Below are 14132 nucleotides of genomic sequence, written 5' to 3'. Positions count from 1 at the left end.
TTGGTCCTCTAGACCACGTAACATACTCCTCGTAGTCGAACTCAAATTTAAACATGACCACTAGGGTCGGAACAAGAACCATCTTACTAGTCATTACCGAAACAATGGTAATGACACACTTGAACAAAATGGAAATTACTAGCTTCTTGGTAACCTTGTGACTTTCCCTGATCCAAGTGCGAGTCCTGTGCTTCCGGTAGTATATGCATCTACTACCTTTCACACCTACTCATACTCGTCCAAAGTATTGTCCCGTAGTCGACCAAGTCACCATACAAGAAAATCACAAAACAATTTAACACATACGAATGTGTCCAAGTAATCATAAACAATTTCCCTAGACTCTACTAGGACTTATTCATTGCTCAATCTTCAATCATCAACTCTACTTCAACTCAATTGGTGATGAAAATATCAGACGATGAGACAACTTCAAGAACTTCACCAATCGTTCCATCATCCTGCCAATCGAAGGTGTACTTTAGACGTACCGTACTCCTCTATACGTACTTTTCTTTCATAAGACATACTCTAAAGGCAAGATACCACTCTTACGATATCTTCCGATAGGTGTCATTCACTATCATAAGCCTTCTTTATTTCCTCCATTTACTCAATTCTCTACAAGTCTTCACCATGACCTTTTGTACATCCAAGCAGACATTCGGTGTACCAAGCGAGAATTTTAAGATAAGAAAGCTTTAATTACGATAAACGTATAAATCTCCTTATCACCCTGAAACGTTTACATGCTAGTTCTAATATCGTAGCCATATGCTTAGAATCCTAAACACATAAGGTTTCCAGATCCGGTCGGCAACAGACCGTAGATCCGGACAAATAATAGCATCAATATAGCTATCACACAAAACATTTAGCACATAAAAGCATTTTAGGCATCACTCCTAAAATAAACTAGTGCTTGTGTCAATTTAGGTGTACTACCTAACATATTTTAGACACACTCCTCACAATCATTACTTAGCATTCTAAGTTTAAGTCTAGAAATTTCCTACAAATTCCTAGTTCGCTTAAACTAATGCTCTGATACCAACTGTGACATCCCCATTTTCATGGCCAGAAAAGACCGATTTTGTTTATGCTTTGTTTTATAAAATCAGAGTAATCTTTTAAAGATAACGGTTGCGGAATTTTTTCCCAAAACAAGACATGATAATAACTTATCAAAACATTTCTCAACGGGAATGTATTTTTCATTTAATAATAAAACCTCGGGATGTCATGTTCCGATACAGACATATAAGCATAAACAGAACTTACATTTAAATTACACAATTGATTTATATCTCCTTTAAATCTCTCTGTGAAATATGTCTTCGTATTGATACCTGTGATACAAAGAAAACTGAGTGGGTCAGGCTTGGGAGCCTGGTGAGCATATAGGGTTTTCATCCCACAATGTTATATCATATATTTATAAATATAGAACATTCAAACTTGTACAATTTCACCGTATAAAGGCAACTCTTATCCCACCCCATCGATCCTCACAACGACACGATCTAAACTCTCGTATCTAAAATTTATCTCTTTACCTGATCCTTACTCACGGATCTAAAACTATCCTCCTTACCCGATCCATACTCACGGATCTAAAACTAACCTTTTCACCCGATCCATACTCACGGATCTAAAACTACCTGATCCATACTCACGGATCTAAAACTAACCTCCTGATCTGATCCATACTCCCGGATCAATAATTGTACCCAATCCGTACTCCCGGAATATGGACAATTAATTATACCTTAATCCTAATCTGATCCATACTCCCGGATCTATAACCGTGCCCAATCCATACTCCCGGACTAGGGACAATTAACTTAATCTTAATCCATATCTGATCCATACTCCCGGATCTATAACTGTACCCAATCCATACTCCCGGACTAAGGACAATTAACTTAGTCTTAATCCATACTCCCGGACTAATGGCAAGTTTATCTCTTTACCTGATCCATACTCACGGATCTAAAACTAACCTCTTGATCTGATCCCTACTCACGGATCTAAAAACTAACCTCTTGATCTGATCCATACTCACAGATCTCATCTACCCATGTCCTACCCAACATATTTGTAGATATAAAATACATATATAGTTTAACTCATTAAAAATCTATATAGTTCATCCATTCCACCAATACCTCAAATAAACAACAATATATAAACACATAGCACGTATTTCGTAGCAAATACTTCATACTTATGCATTAGAAGAAAGTAACCACACACTCGCACATATAAACAACAATATACTTAATACATTCAACCATACTTGTATTATTATCGTGTTTATGAAAGGTTGTATACACTCACTTGATCAGAAGATGATCGGACAGCACTACGACTTGCAGAAGTAGTAATCCTCAGCAGATCTGGAAGATCTCTTCAAAAATCGAACTTCTCGCGGGCAGAGCTTCGGCTCGGAAACCGCACTTCTCGGGATCTTCGGGATCTCGGGACTTGCCTCGGGGCTCAAGAACAATACCGGGGCTTCGGGGTATTTCTGGCACGCAAACCGATGTAAAACGGGAGAAAGAAGAGAGAAAATGAAAAAAACTCTCGGCTGCCCTCGCAAGCCTTTTATAGGGGCTGAGCCTCGCACGTACGCGGGGCGTACTGGTCCGAGAAACGTCACTGCTTACGTATCCGAAGCCACTTGCTGCGATGTCGACACCTTCGGAGTACGCAGGGCGTACACGAGTACGCGACACGTACCTCGGATCAGACCGGTGACTCCTTCGGATAATGCTTCCGAATTAAAGATTAAAAATAAATACAAATTATTTAATAAACTTCGGAAATTCATATCTTCTTCATACGAACTCCTTTTTCGACGTTCTTTATATCCACGCGAAGGTGAGACTACGCTCTACGACTTTCGTTTAGACTCCGTCGGCTAAATTCGACTTTATTTTTATTATTTATTTTTAATAGGCCGCGACAGAAAAACTTCGTTATAAATTCATAACTTATTCGTTTGACGTCCGTTCTCGCCTAACTTTTCGTCGTTTCGCTACTAACAACAAGATCTTCGGTTCTCGTTTAGATCTCTAAGGCTAAATATCGCTCCAACGTAAATTCACTTTTTACGTCGCACCGTGTCGTACCGGTTCTGTCGCGAAACTTCGACAGGTTATAACTTCTTCGTTATAACTCGGATTTCGGCGTTCTTTATATGCACGGAAACCTTGTGACATATACTAAAACTTGGTTAAGATTAATCCTTATAAATAATTTTCCATCAAAAAGTCATTTTTTGATGCTTATCGTCTCTAAATTGACTAGCCTTGATCTACGGGCGTTACACATAGGGTATGACTCAGTGGGTCGGAAGTTGGACTCACTCATGAAGTCACTCGGCCAGTCAATACCATGACTCGGCGAGTTCATGGCAATATTCTTGTCTCAAGAACAACTCGGCGTGTTGTTCATACAACTCGGCGAGTCACAGCTTAGAGTGTTCTCCGGAAGAAGATGAACTCGGCGAGTTGTTCATATAACTCGGCGAGTAGGATGAAGGACTATTGGCCTTGGTATAGAAGGAAAACTCATCGAGTCTACGCTTAACTCGACGAGTAGAGACGAACTTATGGTCAGGTTAAGGGAGAGGGACTCGGCGAGTTTGCTAGCCAACTCGGCGAGTTTGGTCAACTGGCAGTTGACTGGGACTTGACTCTTGATTTGTAAGGGTAAATGGTCAATTTACCCTGCAATCGGTTAGCAGTATTTGAGTAAGGGTTTTGTGGGAATTATAGCCGGAAGATCTCCGGAGCGGTAGTAGCAGCAGGCAGTCAGTTCCCACGCAGATCGACAGTTACCTTGAGGTGAGTTTCCTTTTGGTAGGAACAGGTCTAAGGCACCAAGTCCGGCCCGTGTAGACAAGATGTTAGCACTAGAGTGTGGGTCGAGCCCGTATCTCTTGGTTGAGTTGATTATGATATATGCTTGTTTGATAGAGTTGTCTATACTTGTTGTCTGCGTGATACTTGTATATTATGGGTTAGTGGCTAAGTGTGGGCAAGGCCCGTATCTCTCCAAGAGTGGAGTGTGGGCGAGGCCCGTACCTCCCAGATAGTGTAGTATGGGCGAGGCCCGTATCCCTAGGCTAGCGGAGTGTGGGTTGGGCCCGTATCTTCATGAGTGTGGGCAAGGCCCGTATCTCCTAGCTGTATGTTGTATGCTTGTATGGTATGAGGTATTATGGGGGAACTCACTAAGCTTCATGCTTGCAGTTTTCGGTTTTGGTTTCAGGTACCTCTTCGTCGAAGGGGAAGGAGCTGGCGCGGTAGTGGTACATCACACATACACCTGCTCGTATTCCACATTATGACATCTACCTGGGAGATTGTACTCTGAAATTTTTATGATTATGACAATGTTTTCTGACATGCAACATCTTTTGTGAAATGAAATGGTTGCTGAATGATTTATTTCTAAATGTTTTGCTAAGTATATGTTTTAAAAACGAATTTTTTTGGCTCGTATTTTTGGGATGTTACAGTCTGAGAACAACAAGCATAATCTCAGAACAGATCCGAAAATTCTTCATATCATTAAGCAGTAACCCCGTTTGTGATCTCTTCCTTTCTTCCTTTCCCGCAAAAGGATACATACTCTCAACAAAGGTCTGAATGTTGTACAGTTGAAAGATGTTCCCAATCATATGCCAGGAGCAACCACTACCAACAAACCGAAGTCTGATGATATGCCTCCATAGCTGCTCCAACACAGAGTGGGATTAGTTAATCTTTGGAACCCAGACCATTTTAAAACTGGGTCGGCCTTTGTCATCAACGCATGATGCTCTCTCCCATGACATATCCTGCTTATCACAAACAAAAGATGTAGAAATATTAGAATCATTAATTGATTTGGGAGATTGAACCTTTGGTACCCATTTGTAGTCGGGTTTAACCCATTTCTTGTTGGATCCGATGGGTGCCTCGGCACTTACTTTTGATCTTGATGTCGACTGCCGAGATGACTTTGACCTAACCGGTCTTGGTTTTGCTGGGGCATCTCTTGGATTGGACTTCTTGGTCGGCATTCCCTTCTTTCCCTTGGGATTTTGATTCTTGGCCTTGGAAGATTGATTCTTGGCCTTCCGCGCATTCCAGTCACCATTGTCTGAACATGACCTTGAAGGGTTTCTTTTGAAGTATCTCCCACTTGGCGCATTTTGCCATCCTTGTGCGTAGTATGGAACATACGCGCGATTAGGACAGTTTTGGGCAATATGTCCAGGTGTTACACAGTGAAAACTTGTCTTTTTCTTCAATGTGAAGTTGTTTCTTCCTGCCCCTGGTGGCGTATCCTTGCATTGTCTCTTATTGTTCCCACAAGCACAATTGCAACAGGCACTCTGTTTCACTGGAATTGGAGGCCAACATTTCTCAACGACAGGTTGATACGAAGCAGTTGAGTTCGAAGCAACAGATTCAGAGCTCAAGGAGATGTTGGTTTGCTCAGTAGTGTTCTCCTTGTTTGCATCTTTTGCTACTTTACATGCACATGTAACAGAAACATCAGGAGCATCAGGATTATCAAACAAGTCATCAGTCTTTGACACAGTCTCATTATCAGACACAATCTTTTCATCCTTTTCCTTTCCCTTGCTTACTAATGAATATGCATTGGAAGTAGAAACATAAGAATCTTCAACCTGAATACCTCCTGAAACAAATCCAGATGGCTTGCCATAAACCATGAATGGTTCATTGGCAATCTCCTCCTTGGAAAAAGGTTGAAACTGATATGAATGGTTGAAAGGAGGAGGCACTTTGTCATACCCTAGACCCTTTGACTGATTATGCTTAAATTGCATGCAGTGGTCTATCATGTTGGCAACTAATTCACTTGATACATCAAATTTTCTAAAATCGAAATAAACAGTCTCAAATTTGCTCCTTAATGTGTCAAGTTCAGCAATTAATTCAAGGTTCTGTCTCTTTATGTTGTCATAATTCTCACATTTATTATTGTAGTCTTCCTGAAGTCTTCTAAAGTCCTTTATCTTTGTTTCTAATTGGGCCTTTAGGGGTTTCTGTCCTTTCCTGAGTTGATATCCTTCATATATCAGGTCCTCAACTTCTCCTTATAATAAATCAACTTGGTCCTGAAGAAATTTAATCGTAGTTTCACAAGCTGGAGTATATGTAGCTTCATTGACCGGAATGTTTTCAGAACTCATTGTAAGACTAAGACTATTGAGATCTTTTGTCCTCTTGATGACAGCCACGTGCATATCCCACGATTTCAGAAGTGAGTTCAGTAGCTTTTTGTTAATCTCAGACTTGGACAAGAAGATCCCAACTATATTCATCTACTTAGTGAGTGTAGCAAATCGCTGCAACTGAGTTTCCAGGGTTTCTCCGGGAATATAATTGAACATGTTGAAGTTTTGTCTTAACATCTCCTGACGATTCTCTTTCATGTCTTCATTTCCCTTGTTGACCTCAAAAGCCATTAAAAACACAACTCGAAGCTAAAATAAAACTTAAACGACAAACTAAAATTTAAAAAAAAAAAAAAAATTGCCTTCTGACTATAAACTTCAAAAGTCAACCTTAAAAGTCAAATATAAAAAGTCAAACTCAAAAAGTCAAACCGAAAAGCTAAATTTGAAAATTTAAAAGTTAAACGAAAAAGTCAAAGTTCAAAGTCAAAGGTCAAACTTGGAAGTCAAAGTCAAAATTTAAGGTCAAAAGTCAAAAATTAAAATATAATTTTATTTATTAATTTAATTTCATTTATTTATTTATTTATTATTATTATAATTATTTTAATTTTGGATGAAAAAAGGAATTTAAAATTAAGAGAAATTGAGTTTTGGGGTTAAAAGTGTAAAAAATGCGAAAAATAAATCGAAAAAGCGAGTGTATAAGAATTAAAAGCGGGAGGAAAAAAACATCCACCAATCTGGATCAGATGGCGAAGGCGCTGGAATGATGAGGTGAAGCATCCGAGTTCGATTCCCGGCACCTGCGGGTCGCCTCTTATTTTTATTTCAGATGCGCGTGCGAGGACGGTTGCTGAGCGAGACTGCTGAACGAACACGTGCGAAGTGTGCGAATTGCGAGGTGCGAGGCCGAGAACTCGGAAGCCGGAAACGTTCGAGACCGAGCCGCAAACTGCTGAGCCGTATACTCCGAGCCGATGCGCAAACTCCAAGCCACAAACCGATGCGCGTGCGAGGAGGGTTGCTGAACGAGACTGCTGAACGAACACGTGCGAAGTGCGAGGTTGGAGGCCGAGAACTCAGAAGCCGGAAACGTGCGAGACCGAGCCGCAAACTGCTGAGCCGTATACTCCGAGCCACAAACCTCTGGCCGTGAACTCCTCGGAAACCCTAGCTGCTGGCCGCCACCCCCTCGCAGGTTACGACTAAAAACAACGATTTTTGCGCTTTTTTGCTCCAAAACTCGATCAAAAACCCGTTTTTATGAAAAACGCGAAGAACAAACCCCCCTTATTTTTCAGAGATCTATCCAAAAACACAAAAATATTTCGAAAATAAGATCAAATAAGCCACAGATCTGACAAAATTGACTGATACAATCCTTGTTCTGATACCAACTATAAGTCCCTAATCTGCTTGTGTATCAATCCGATCCGTTTGATAGTGCGGAATCCCAATCAAATGGGTGATGTAAGATCAAATAGAAGAGAAGGAGGAGAAGAATAATATGAATCTCAATGTATTGATTAATAGAATAACGCTCTTTTACATGAGATTCACACATACACACACTTAAGCTCATGTCTCTCTCTTGGCCGTACACTCTCTTCTATTTCATCAATCTCTACTCCTTAACCATAACACACACACACACACACACACACATATATATATATATATATATATATATATATATTAGGGAACATGGGCCGTAAATGGGTTTACGGCCGTAAACACGTATACGGCTGTAAACACCTAGCTGTTTACGTTCCAAGACACAAAAATACATTTTTCTAGAAAAGTAAAGTATAAACCATATTTTTGACCCAACATTCCCTCAAACAAATAGCAAAAACCCTATTTTGAAAAGCCGACATCGCACCTCATCCGCCTAACTCATCGTCATCATCACCATCGGTAGTGAATCACCACCCATTCTCCAACCTCGCACCACTCACTGTATCTGTATCTGATCGCCGTCGCCGCCACCTACTGTGCTCTCGCAACACTTTTTTAGTGACAGGAAGCCACCACGCTCTCTCTTTATCTCCTCTATCCTCTACACTCGCACTACTCGTTTGAGATTACTTCGAGGATTAGCAGCTTTCAGATGAGATCCAAGCACTCCATCAACTGTAAGTTTTTTTAAATGCAAATTTGAAGTTGAAATTGTCATGTTCAAGAGAAATGAATCTGAAAAAGGGGCTCAATGAAGATTGAATTTGATGTCGGAATTAATGTGCAAATACAGATTCTTTGTTCCAGTTTTGATGTCAAACCTAGCTCTTTCAAATTATTACATGTTCGAGTGTCGTCTGTGTGTCTCTAGCCTCAAAACCCACATATGTATAAGGTCAAAATGCTTAAGGGTATCGGTAGTCACCCAAGGCAAAGTTTTGTTTTTGAGGTTTCAGCTTTGCTGGGATATTGGTTCTCTCAGAGTGTTAATTTGGTAATAGTAATGACGAAAACACGTGTTTTATGAATTGTTGATGAAACAAGTGACTTTTTTGAATTTTTTTGCTTGTTGCTCTTCTTGTTGAACCCTAACTTCAATTTTACAAAAAGAAACAACATTTTTGACATCAGAAGCGAAACTTTCTTTGGCATTCCTAGACCCTGGTATACTCTTTTAAATAAAAAGAGTTGATTTTGTTCATGAACATTTCAGTAAACACTTATTTGTACATGTAAAAATGAAAATATATTGAAAGAATGAATCATATGTTGATAAAGTAAAAAGAAATTGGTATTTAAAGCTGCATATTTTCAATTCAAGATGGATAATCAGTACCAGATAGATGTCATTTCCAGCTTTGTTAATTTGATTTTAGAGATGTGGTGCTTAGGATTTGAACATTACTGATTATATTGTTATCTGAAATTCATCTATGATTTATCCAAACAAAAATAGTTTTATTGGCTTTATCATATTCCTACAAGTGCTCAAAATGTGAGCTCTGAAAGGCCACTTAGGCAATTCGTTACAGGTAAAGACAAGTCAACATGTAGAAATTCAAAGGGTCGTATCACAATTTTCCATAGAGGGGGAGGGGCAAAACGGTCACAAAGAACAATTGACCTAAAACGCAACACTTCATCAGTAGGTATAGTTGAGCGAATCGAATACGACCCAAATCGCACTTCACGGATCGATGTGGTCAGATGGGTCGAAGGGGCAGCCGTTGACCGCCCGAAAAAAGTCAACTCCCTCCAAAAAAACTTCACCCCCCCCCCCAAGATCCTACCCTCCATCTCCATCAAAGGTTAGTTTTCATTCTCTTCAATTCCTGGAATGTTAGAAGACAAAAAGGTGGAATCTTTAAGGCCTAAAACAGATCATGTAGTGGTTGGACTTTCAAAAGGTAGTAGGAACTTGAGTAGTCAAAGTCAAAGTCAAACGAGGACCCACATGAGAAATGTTAAGGATGTTTTCTTGGCTGCTTTTTCATCTTCAAATGGGAAAAAAAGACATGATGCTCCTTATTCGTTTGTGAACGTGTTGGGTGTTCTAAGAATGGCGGTGGCAGGGGCAAAACCGGAATTTTTTGTTCAAAGAATGAAAGATGATGTGAAAGAGAATGAAAGTCTATTGCTTAATGAGGTAAAAAGGTGGGATAAGGATAGTGTTGTGTGGGGGCATAAGATGAAATGAAAAGCAGTTGTTTCTTGGGAGAGTTTGAGACAAAGGGGGATTTTAGGGGTTGTTAATGAGTCGGAGTCAAAGTCAAAGGTGAGAGAAAGTGAAAAGATGGAAAAATATGGGAAATTTGGAGTGGATCGAGCTTCTGTGAGTTATATATTGGCTACCTAAGTGTCGATATATCTGTTACCTGTCTGTTGTGACAAAAAAACAACATAAATCATAATTATACTGAAAAAAACAAATATTAATCGGGTTTGTAATCAAGAGTGTACATTTATATATTATTATTTTAACATTTGCACAGTTTGACATAATTCCGTTTGTAATCAAGAGTGTACATTTATATATTATTATTTTAATTATACTGATAATTGTTTATATGTAGTAAATTATTTGTGCAAAAAAATTAATCGTCTTTGCAATTTAATTTTTAAATAAAATATCTGCACCCGACGCTTGGCGCGGGTAAACGGCTAGTATATATATATATATATATATATATATATATATATATATATATATATATATATATATATATATATAATAATAATAATAATAATAATAATAAACTTGTCCTGTAACAAATCACGGGATATCTCCAAGTTTAATTTAATTATGTTGACCTTCTTAAACCCCTTTGTCGGTATCATTTCTTTCTTATATTACATTCAATTTAATTATATTGATCTCATTAAGCTCTATTGTGAATGCCCTATTATAATAATATTTTTGTATTTTATTAAATTTTTTATTGGGATAATAACTTAAAAGGCTAATATATTTTTTGATTTGTATACTTTTGGTCACTGAGTTTTTTCGTCAACATTTGCTCCTTCAACGTATTTAACTATACACATTCAATCCTTATAACCGACTACTCCAGATAAACCGGAAAAAAATTGACTTAATAAGATAATATATTTTCACTTGTACACATTTAGCCATTCATATTTTTTTTGCACATTTAGTCATTAATATTTTTTTGTTGCAAAATAAGTCCTTGTTGTTTTTGTACACATTCAGTGCTTGTGGCTGATTTCTTTAGTTTTTATCACGACATCCTACGTGAGACAGTCACTAATTAGGTGTTCGAGTTGTTCATGCTTATGGAAACCACGACCTCAGTTGTTTGGTTGCTTATGTGTTGCATTTTGCTTAGGTCTTGTGTTATGAACGTCGTAACTTCTTCATAAGATCTCGAATTTATCAATCTTAATATCAACACATTTGTATTTTTATGTTATGAACGTCGTAACTTCTTCATACGATCTCAAATTTTAACAATAATTATATCTACGTGTTCATATTTAAGTTTACTACAACTTTCGTTTAGATTACTCATGTTAAAAAGTAATATATTTTTACTTACGATCTTTATATATTACTTTTTAACAGGAGTAATCTAAACGAAAATTGTAGTTACTCAAATATGAACACGTGGATATAAAGATTGTTAAAATTTGAGATTATATGAAGAAGTTACGACGTTTAGAACATAAGACCTAAGCACCAAACAATCAAGGCCGCAATGCCCATAAACATGAACAACCTCAAACACCTCATTAATGATTGTCCTATGTAGGATGCCGTGAGAAAAACCTAAAAAAAACTGTTCATAAGTATTAAATGTATACAAAAACAACAAGGACTTAATTTGCAACAAAAAAATGTATTATGGACTAAATGTTCAAAAAAATATTAAGGACTAAATGTGTACAAAATGAGAAATCTATTACTCTATTAAGTTATTTGTTCCGACTTACCTGGAGTAGTCGATCATAAGGACTGAATGTGTATAGTTAAACAAGTTGAAGGAGAAAATGCGGACGAAAAGAACTCAGTGGCCAAATATATACAAATCAAAAAGTATATTATCCTTTTAAGTCATTATCCCTTTTTTATTTTACATATTGAACTAGGTTAAAATAAAATATATCTAAAATCCAATGACCTACATACAACATGAGTACAATCTTTATTAAATAAAAATTAAATACATTGTATCAATCACTGCATAAGGTTAACAAAAACATAAATTATTAGTGTTGTATTATTTATTATACAACTTATATTTAAAAAAAATAAATACTACTCAATTCGACAAATAATTTTAAGTTGAAATAATTTATTATTCAAAATCATCGATTGCTTTGTAAGAACCTTCAACACTTGCTCAAATAATTTCCCTTAATTCTCTAGCTTTCGTCCTCATAAAGTCACCTTTTCTATTTTTTGTTTCATCCAACACCACCTTGATCACCTTCTTCACCTTTTCTTTCTCAATCCTACTATGCATTCCTCTTTTAACACCACACAAAAACCCATCTCATACACCAACATTGCTACTTAAACCCTTGTTCTTCCACCAATGGCCACCCAATCAACTGCTCCCCTTGGCTTAGAACCTCCATCACCGAGTTCCACCCAAAATGGCTCAAGAAAGCTTTGGTTGACCGATGACATAGTATCTCCAATTGATGTGCCCAATTGTGCACCAACAACCCTTGCTTCCTAATTCTATCCTCAAAACCCAATGGCAACCATTCGGGTTTGAACTCGTCTTTAATTTAAAACTCAACTGGTGGCCTAATCACCTAAATAAAAGGCTTCTTGCACTCTTCAAACCCTTTTGCTAATTCTATCATTTGGGTATCACTAAGCGTGTTTTGAAACCCAAATGAAATGAAACGGATCAAGTTATGAGGGTGTGAATCTAGGAATTCGATGCATTGTTCGAGTCAAATAGTAGATAGTTTTCTAGATCTTTGACTTATAATACCCGCACCAGTATCTATACTCGAGTTTATTTCTAACAAGTTTGATCGGAGGAGTGTGCCAATACACCATACAAGGAGCTTTATGAAGGTTCACAAGGCTTCACATCCTATAGTTTTAATGTCTTCACTTGTATTACACAGCTAGCCATTGGATTGAAGAGAATGAGAGATTTGTGATTTGAAGCATTTAGACAATTCATCTTTTCCATCAGTAGCTCTAAGATTCTCACTAAGTTGTGTTATCGAAAACCTACATGCTTCAGGGAATCCTGACACCAGAAACTCGTCATGGATTTTGCCATTTGCGAGATTTTGATTACATCTTCATTCCAAGCCACTGAATTCATTTTCTTGCTTCTGCATATGATCTAGGTTCTTCATCGTCGTGAACTAGCAGTAATCGCTCAGTGTTTTTGTATAGATCATGTAACAACCCGTTTCCGGTATGATGATTCCTTGGTATTTATTTTGAAGTTTTGAAAGAGGGACTCGGCGAGTTCATAGCCTGACTCGCCGAGTAGGGACGGGATTTCGAGCACGTGTTAGCTGGCGACTCGGCGAGTCTGTCCGTCTGGGAGAAACCCTAAATCCCCGGGTTGCCCACTATTTAAGCCACCTTACGGCCTCCATTCTCGCCTCCTTCACCCTCAGAAGCTGTGAGAAAACCCTAATTCGTTCTTGAGTGATTTTAAGTGATCTTGTGTGCATTTGTGAAGGCTTGAAGAAGGAGAAGAAGAAAGGAGCAAGGAGAAGGATTGTAGAGCAGAGATTCAAGGGAAAACAAGAGTTCTTTGAGGTATTCTTCGGATTTCCTTCCCTTTTATGCTTTAAACCCTCCCCCCCCTCTAGATCTAGTTGATGCTTTTCTCAAGCCTTATGTTGATATGGAAGCCCTTTTATGTCAAGACATCTTTAGATCTGTTCATTTAGGAGTTGTAGAGCCCAGATCTATTGCCTTTATGGAGCTATTTTGCATCATAACCCTAGATCTACCCTTTTAAGTGCCTTTTTAGCCTTTATTCCCTTGTTCATGTGTTTGTACACGTAAAGTTGGAAACTTTACGTGGTAAATCAGCTTATTGGACTCAGATCTATCATTTGTATGTATTGGATTCGAGCAGAATCGAGTGTAGAATAGTTGTATGGCGGTGACTCGGCGAGTCGAGTCGCGAGTCCCCGAATTCTTCCTTTTGAGCGGTGTCGAGTGGGACCAGTGAGTAGTGGAGTGGACTCAACGAGTTTGAGGGTAGACTCAGTAATGGAGGGACTCGGCGAGTTGTTCATACAACTCGGCGAGTCCAAGGCAATCTTCTTACACTCAAGAACAACTTGTCGAGTTGTTCATATGACTCGGCGAGTCGGATGAAGATTGTCTGAGTTCTTGGATCGAGAGGGTACTCGTCGAGTCGATGCCATACTCGACGAGTAGCAGCGAGTAGGGTCGAGGAGTGAGAATAGGGACTCGGCGAGTTGGCGGCCCAACTCGGCGAGTCAGGTCAACCGA

The 14132-nt window shown here is 38.5% G+C and overlaps 1 pseudogene; it reads left to right on the top strand.

Moving 5' to 3' along the window:
* The first annotated feature begins 7666 nt into the window (after window positions 1–7666).
* LOC111878675 (60S ribosomal protein L2, mitochondrial-like) lies at window positions 7667–10019 on the top strand (annotated as a pseudogene).
* Window positions 10020–14132: the final 4113 nt, after the last annotated feature.

Source organism: Lactuca sativa, chromosome 9, assembly GCF_002870075.4.
Source record: "Lactuca sativa cultivar Salinas chromosome 9, Lsat_Salinas_v11, whole genome shotgun sequence".
NCBI lineage: Eukaryota > Viridiplantae > Streptophyta > Magnoliopsida > Asterales > Asteraceae > Lactuca > Lactuca sativa.
The sequence above is the reverse complement of the archived record's forward strand: the minus strand, read 5'-3'. Positions and strand labels throughout refer to the sequence as shown.